Consider the following 8,071-nt stretch of genomic DNA (forward strand, 5'->3'; position numbering starts at 1 on the left):
CTGCAGTGGCCTTACTAGAGCGTGTGCGTTGTTGCGGTCTGCTCACTTTGAATGCGGGTCCTCGTGTAGTATTCAACCAGTTTGGAGAACGACCAGACATTTTACACTACACTAGTTCTGGACTTTTACCTTGATGGATGTTTTTCTAAAGGTTTGTGCGGCACAACTGGAGAGGATTGAATGAACACGATTGTCCCATTGTTGTGCCAAGGAGAAGTAGCACCCTGGTTAATAGTCTTTCTATTTCCATACTTCACCTCCATGTATGGAAAGCCCTTTGAGCATTTATTCCGTATCCGTCATATTCATAAAATCCGTGCACTAGTATACAGTTTGACCTCACTACTAAGATAATTCAGCATACTAGTAGAATGGTATCAATATTACTATACATATAATTTTATAATGCCACTCGTAGCACACAGTTGTCAACTAGTGCACAGTTTTGCCTCACTAGTAACATGTGTTTGTCATCCTCATGCATACATGCCAGAGTTGTCATACTAGTGACGAATGAGTAAAGACAGTCTACTAGTGTGCTTAACTGTCTTACTCGTGAGGACAAAGAGTACTAGTACATGGACCTTAAGCTGAATATCAAGGATATTGAACAAATGCTCAATCCTTGATGTGTGACATCTTTTGTGAATAATTTTCCGAGTAGTGAACATCTAGCGCTTCCTTAGTAGTACTAGTAGCAGCAGATGTCAATTAGTGCACAGTTTTGCCTTACTAGTGACATGTAGTTGTCCTATTAGTATGCCATAGTTGCCATACTAGTGTGTAGAGAGGTTACAGCAATGGGGTAGTGTGACATGTCTGCACACTACTAGGACAACTTTGGCATACTAGTAGGTCAAATACTTTTAGTGGGCATTTTGGTGCTACTAGTAGGGTCCAGGAGGCTACAAGTGGGTGATACATGCCTACTAGTTGGGCTTAGTAGTGTTTCCAAAAGAGGCATTAGTAGTAGAAAAAACATTACTCGTCAGACACAGTGGTTTTCCAGTGGAAGGTACTAGTGCATTGAACTTAAGCTGGATATACGGAGTAAATGCTCAAACGCCTTTCCATACAGATGCGCTTTGTTGATATTTGTCAAGTGCATCTGTAAGCGGACGCTCCTGACAGCTTTTTGTATCGCAACATTCCAGTGGGATGCCTTCACTCGAACCTTCTCACATGAGCGAGGAGGAGGAGGAGGAGGGAGACGGGCGGGGGACATTGTGGAACAACGGCGTCCGCTTTAGTAACATATTCATCAGGTCGCCACCGGAGGGCAACGCGGAGGCGACAGGCTACCTACTGAGAGAGGAAACTCCTTTCCGAAGCTTTTTTTTTTTTTTTTTTTAAATGTACAAGGCGCCTTACCACGTTTTCTAGGACAAATCCAGGCGTATGAGCCGTGTGAGACAATCCACTAACATCCCAACTACTCAGGCTCTTTTGTGAAGGGACATACTATTCTAGCTCTTTTTCAAGCTTTGTATGGGCGCACTTCCTCGGGCCTGCAGTTACATGTAGAACTATCTGCACGCACACACGCACACACTAACAAAATGAAGGACGCTTGATTTGTGGACGTGAGACAAAAGCTGCTCTCGCATGCGGACTACCTATAAGTACAGTGAACCCCCACCCCCACACATTGTCGTACATTCCCGTTTATCGCTGTAGAATTCACCGATTCACTGTTTGCGTGCTCAGGCCAAATAAAAGTGTTGCTTCTGCGGCAACTTGTGGCATCTTGGTGCCAAAGAACTATGTTGAAATAAGTTGAGGAGCTTCATATAGTGCTTTGTGTCATGGAACTATGTTGAAGGGAGCTGAGGCGCTTCATGTAGTGCTTTAGCGCCAGTGAACTACAGGTATGTAGAAGTGAGTTAAAGAACTTCATATAGGTCTTTGGCACCATCTTAGTGCCAAGGAACAATGTTGAAGTGAGTTGAGGAGCTTCATTTAAAGAAAAGTAGTGCTTTGCCGCCATCTCATAGCATCTTGGTACGAAAGAACTACATTGAAGTGAGCTAAGGATTTTCATGAAGTGCCGAGGAATGTTGAACTGAGTCTAGGAGCTCCATGTAGTGCTTTGGCACCATCATGGTTCCAAGGAACTATGTGCAAGTGAGTTGAGGAGCTTCTTGTAGTGCTTTGCCACCATATTGGTGCCAAGGAAATATGTTAAAATGAGTTGAGGAGCTTCATCTAGTGCTTTGCCGCCATCTTGGTGCCAAGGAACAATGCATGAGCAAGTGAGTTGAGGATCTTCATGTAGTGTTCCGCAGCTATCTTGGTGCCCAGAAACTACAGGGTGATTGAAAAGTAACTCCCTATTTTAAAATACTTATAATTTATTCATATGTTGTAATCTGTTTCGAATTTCTTTAGTGTATGAGTGGCCAGCCAGAAGTCCTGACTTAACACCCTGCGAGGTTTTTCTGTAGGGTTGGTGAAAGGAGCAAGTCTCTTCTACCAAACCAACGACTTTGGAAGAACTTGAAGGGCGAATACGAGAGTGAGAAACTGGTGGCTAATGCTGGCGCCCATATCGAATTTTAAATAAAACTCCATGCAATACACTTTGTTCTCATGTTTATTTCTTGTAAGAATTATAGTTCAGAAATAAATTACAAGTACTTAAAATAGGGAGTTACTTTTCAATCACCCTATACGTTAAAGTGAGTTGAGGAGCTTCATGTAGTGTTTGCCACCATCTTGCCGCATTCTGGTACCAAGGAACTATGTTAAAATGAGATGAATAGCTTCAAGTAGTGCTTAGGCACCATGTTGGTGCCAAGAAACTATGTTGAAGTTACTTGAAGAGCTTCATGTAGTGCTTGCCACCATATTGGTGCCGAGGAATTATGTTGAAGTGACTCGAGGGGCTTCATGTAGTGCTTTGCCGGCATTTTGTGGCATCGTTTGTGAAATGTAAACCTTTTGTGGAGGGAGTGTACATTAGTCGCGGATTGAAAAGCGGGGGTTCACTGTAAATGAATACAAGCTTCCGTTCAACAGGGTTCAGCAACATTGCCAGTGAATAGAAAAAGTCAACATCCCTCTGTAGAATGAAACTTCATATATCTCAATCTCAGTTATGAAAAAAAATGATAAGAATGAAATGTATAATTCAGTTGAAAAACAATCTTTTATTGGGGAATTTTTTTACAGGGGGGGTAGTTTTTGAATTTTCATCAACTAATAATAAATTTGAAGAGGCTCTTGGTTTCACATTAATATCCTGGTGACACATTTTCCAAATGACATTGAGAGGAGTTTGAATTGTTTTGGATAAGTGGGCAGAGCCTTTTTCTTATTTATTTTTAGTTTTGTTGCCATCCCAGTCATTATCTCCAGAATTTCATTGTGAAGATAAGTTACTTTGATGGGAAGGACATATTGTGTGTCAACGTGGTTTTTCATTTGCCTTTTAAAAAGAAATAATAATAATAATAATAATAATGAGGTAAATGCTGTAAAATGGGTATTTGGACATGTTGGAACCTAATAATAGTAGTGGTTTTCATTTTTGATACGCACTAACAGCAAAGCAACATACCTCATTTTGTATGGAACGTAACAAGTGTGCAAAGGGCACTGTTGTTCTCTTGATGGGTACCTTAAAAAAAGAAAGAAAAAAAAGACTAAAGAGTTATCAAAACTTGGTAGCAATCTTAAGCCAGCTGAACTCGTATTAATTTATTAACAAAAAAAAAAAGGGCTGTTTTAACATTGTGGCTGTTGACGACTATTGCAAATTGCTATGTTCAGGTTAGTTTAAACGCACCTCCAGGGGAGTCGCAGCTTTGTGTTGCATGTCAAGTGTTGACAGAAATGCTTCACTGTTCTCATTTCCACCCAGATTCTTTTCTTTTTCCTCTGTCGGACCCCTTCGGACATTTTGCACCAAACATGCTCGTCAACACGGGACTCATTTGTGCTAATTTCATTTATTTACATAAATGACCAAATAATGTATGTAGCCTTTCACATGATGTATATGGTGATATAAATATATATATTTAACTAAATGCCTTATAGACGAGGGACAGTCAACCTGATTAGAATTGCCAATAAAAGACCAATCATTACTTCATGTTCTCTTGTCATCATTTGGAACAGAAAGCCTTTCAGGACATCATCAGCTTAAAGTCCATGTACTTATACGCTCTTTGTCCTCGCGAGTAAGACAGCAATCAGCAAAGTAGTAGAATAACAAGGGAACACTAGTAACATTTTATTTCCCCCCCCCCCACTACTAGTGCCACTTGTGGTTAACTGGTAAGCAATTAAAACGTGGTAGTTTTAAAAATGGTACCGGTAAGACTGATTGTCTAGTCTAACTAGTAAGGACAGCGTATTAGTCCATAGACTTTAGATATGAAGGATAAACGGTTCCAGTTTGAGGTTCATATACTTGTATGCTCCATCCCAAATTGACATCTATGCGCTACTAGTACTACTAGTGACAATGACAAAGTTCTACTCGTTAACATTTATCGCTTCATTTTTAGTATGTAATTTCAACTAGTGCACAGTTTGCACGAGTAATTCAGTTGTCCTAATAGTGTGAAGTGATGTCACAGTGTAGTGGAAAGATTTTACTAGTCAGACACTTTTTTTTTAACAACAAAGAGTGCACTAGTACATTGATCTTAAGTTGGAGATCAGGGATAGACACAAATGTTCAATTCACTAGTAACATAGTTGTTCAACAATGACAACAGCTTACTTGTTCTAATGCTTTACTAGTAGCACAGAGATGTCAACTACTACAGTTTTGCCTCACAAGTAACGTAGTTGTCCTTCTAGTATGCCAAAGTTGTCCTACTAGTGCAGAAATGTCATAGAATAGTAGGAAAAAAATGTTACTAGTAGGACACAATCATTCTACTCGTGCACACTAGTCGTTCATCTCGTGCACTGATTTGTTTTACAAGTGAAGAAAAGTAGCAGGCGAGTACATGGACCCAAAGCCAAATATAAAAAGGCACAACTGTGTAAAAACTGACACCTGCGTGCTAATAGAGACAATGACAAATGTCTACTAGTTAACAGCTAGCGCTTCACTAGTACAAAGAGTACATTGATGTCAAGTAGTGCAGTTTTGCCTCTCTAGTAACATGTACAGTGTCTAGAAAAAAGGTGTTCATGTGAACATTTTCAATTTGCCACCTTACAACCACAAACTTAAATGTTAAATGAGATTTTATGTGATCGAACAACACAAAGTAGCACGTAATTGTAAAGTGGAATGGAAATGAAACTTAGTTTTCAAAATTTTAAGCAAATTAAAAGGTGGTGTGCATTTATATTCAGCCCACATGTGTCAATACTTTGTAGAACCGCGTTAAATGCCGCGTTCTTTTGAAAGTCCTGTGTTGCCGCCGCTGGGAACGGAGCTGCTGGTGATTTGGACGATGTGACTCATTCCAGATGAGTGAATGGGAGAATTATTTTTTTTTTTTAAAAGGTCAGGAATATTCACTGAATCAATTTTGTATTATTTAACAACAATACAAAATGTGCATGTGAGGTCCAGGTATTGTTTTTCTCCACTTGGTGTCGCGTGTTACACTGCAGTATCTGCGACTATTAATGTGTGTGGCTTTAAAAGGCGGGCCCTGGCCTGGCAAATGACGTGTGCCTCAGTGAAACATACGCTCCAACACACTTTAAACATTTGATGCTTGCAATTTGTTTTGGGGTTCAAATATGGTTACAATGTGGTATCACAAATACTGTACGTATTGGCGTGTATATGGCTGTGTACCTTTAAAAGGCGGGGCCTAGAGGGGTGGCGTATGACTGTGCGAGTGTCTGGGTGAGAGCAGTAGCCAACACCAGCTCCTCTTTGAGCGTGCTGAAAATTCCATTTACTTGTATATCACATTAATATTACCAATTGAAATGAATTAAAATTCCATAAATCAGGAAAAAAAAAAGAAAAACATTATACATGTATTAAATGACACAAATATCTACTCCTCCTTTTGTAATAATTTCCCAAAATGTGTCTTTTCATTTACTTTTGTCATAGATGTTTGAAATTGTAAAGAGACTTTATGGACTGAAATAAAGTAGTTCGTTTTTTGTTGCACATGATTCAAATGGGGAAATGAAATACTTGCGGTCCAGTCTAAGGTCCATGTACTAGTATTCACTAGGAAGAAAAATTCAGTGCACAAGTATACCTGTCTTTCCACCTGTTGTTGTTTTGTCTGACTCGTCGTGCCACTTTTTGCCTACTAGGAGGCAATTAAACCTTACTAGTAAACTGTGCTCCACTAGTAAGTAACACTACTACGAGTGACATAATATTCAAGTCACTAGTAGTAGGTGATTTGCCGCTCACTCGTCGCACACAAATGTCAACTAATGCAGTTTTGCTTTGCTAGTAACATACGAACGACTCGACGGTGATTCGAATTGAGTCAGCCTGGGGGGGAAAAAAAAAAAAAAAAAAAAAGAATCCCGCTGACCTGAATGCCCTTGGAGGGTCCACAATTTCAGGGTTATTACAAGTATCGTCCATGTTTCTTTCTGTCCTCTGCTCCTTCTTCTTCTCACGTAGTTGAACTAGCATTAGTAGCCTAGCCTTGTAGCCACAGTATTGCTCGCTGGAAAAACTCGTCCCAGTACGCGCAGTTGGAGGACGCATCATTAAGTAATGTATTCTCAAATTTAGGCTTATGTTGTTGTTGTTTTTTTGTATTAACTTGAATATAATATGTAGCACTGTGACCTTATATGGCTGTATGTGGAATGGAGGCACAAAGTCTGGGAGTTGAAAGGGTTTTGTCGAAGATTAGCTTTAGCTTTAGCTAACTTTTTTTTATTCTCTCTCTCTGAAACGTCATACACTATCTCTGCGTCATCATCATTTGTGTGCTTTTTTTTTTTTTGGTGCTTTTTATCTCCTGCCTGCTATTGAATTACTGCACGTGTTTCACAGTGAATTGATGCAAACGTCACTGAAGAAGACATTGTGAATTGAGTGCGTTGGCTCTTGTTGGAGTGCATCTTACTTTCCTTCGCAAAAGTTGAGCAGGTAAGGAATCCTGGCTTTATTTAGTCAAATAGGATTGATTGTTTTTGTGTTTATGTGTGTTTATAACGATTCCACATGAGCTAAACAGTGCGAAGTATTCCATGATTTTTACACTTCTGTTATGTAAAAGGCAAATGGCTGATCTCAAGTGTATGTTTTTTTAGCAGCATGAAAATTGCTTATTGTTTAGTTTTTCACTTGTAATAATGCAAAAGACAAGTTACTGATGTGAGTATGTTTGTATTTGCCAGTGTGTACATGGAGATGATGTGCCGCCTCCTTTGGCCTTTTGTCCTCCTGGGAGTGCTTTACAGCATTGGTCCAGCTTGCACTCTGGAAATCAGAATGGGCAGGAAGCAGAACTACGCCGCCACGGGGACAAATGTAACTCTGACCTGCCTGTACACGCACACCCTGAGGTCCTCGCAATACACGGAGATCATGTGGAGTATTGTGTCTGTGGACGAAGACGAGAAAACCATCATTTGGTTTACCGGTGGCCGCTTATATCCTGATCTGTACAAACCACTGGAGGGGAGGCTCCAGTTCACATCAGCCAATCCCCAAAATGGAGACGCTTCCATCAAAATCACAGACGTCCGTCTCTCTGACTCCGAGACGTACCGGTGCGTAGTAAAAAAGTTACCTGAACTGGACATGAAAAACATGGACTTGATGGTCATGGAGGCACCCAGTCAGCCTCAGTGCAGGGTTGACAGGGAACCTGGGGAAGGCCAAAGCATGACGCTCAAATGCGGCTCCTCGCATGGCACCCCCCCTCTGAGGTACACCTGGGCCAAGATCAGCAAAGACCAGGTCTTGCCTCGTAATGCCATGATGGACACTGTAGGAGGAACCTTGAGAAACATCTTTGAGTCGGACTGTGGAAGATATCGCTGCACGGTGGCCAGCATGGTGGGCAATAACCACTGTGAGCTTGTCCTCAAGTGTCCGCTGTTCCAAGTCCAAGACCCCGACGTCAACAGTCAGCAGTCACCGAAAACCACCATCGCACTCATA

General features: G+C 40.8%; 1 protein-coding gene across 1 annotated transcript in view; it reads left to right on the top strand.

Annotated features, from left to right (window-relative positions):
* The window catches only part of mindy2 (MINDY lysine 48 deubiquitinase 2), a 40,794-nt gene extending 33,296 nt beyond the window's left edge, over positions 1 to 7,498 (top strand). Inside the window, exons 9-10 of the transcript XR_009768184.1 lie at positions 6,956 to 7,051; positions 7,303 to 7,498. The gene's annotated coding sequence lies outside the window, so the exon portion shown is untranslated. The remainder of the gene's footprint in view (positions 1 to 6,955; positions 7,052 to 7,302) is intronic.
* Positions 7,499 to 8,071: the final 573 nt, after the last annotated feature.

This window comes from Phycodurus eques, chromosome 2 (assembly GCF_024500275.1).
Source record: "Phycodurus eques isolate BA_2022a chromosome 2, UOR_Pequ_1.1, whole genome shotgun sequence".
Classification (NCBI taxonomy): Eukaryota; Metazoa; Chordata; class Actinopteri; order Syngnathiformes; family Syngnathidae; genus Phycodurus; species Phycodurus eques.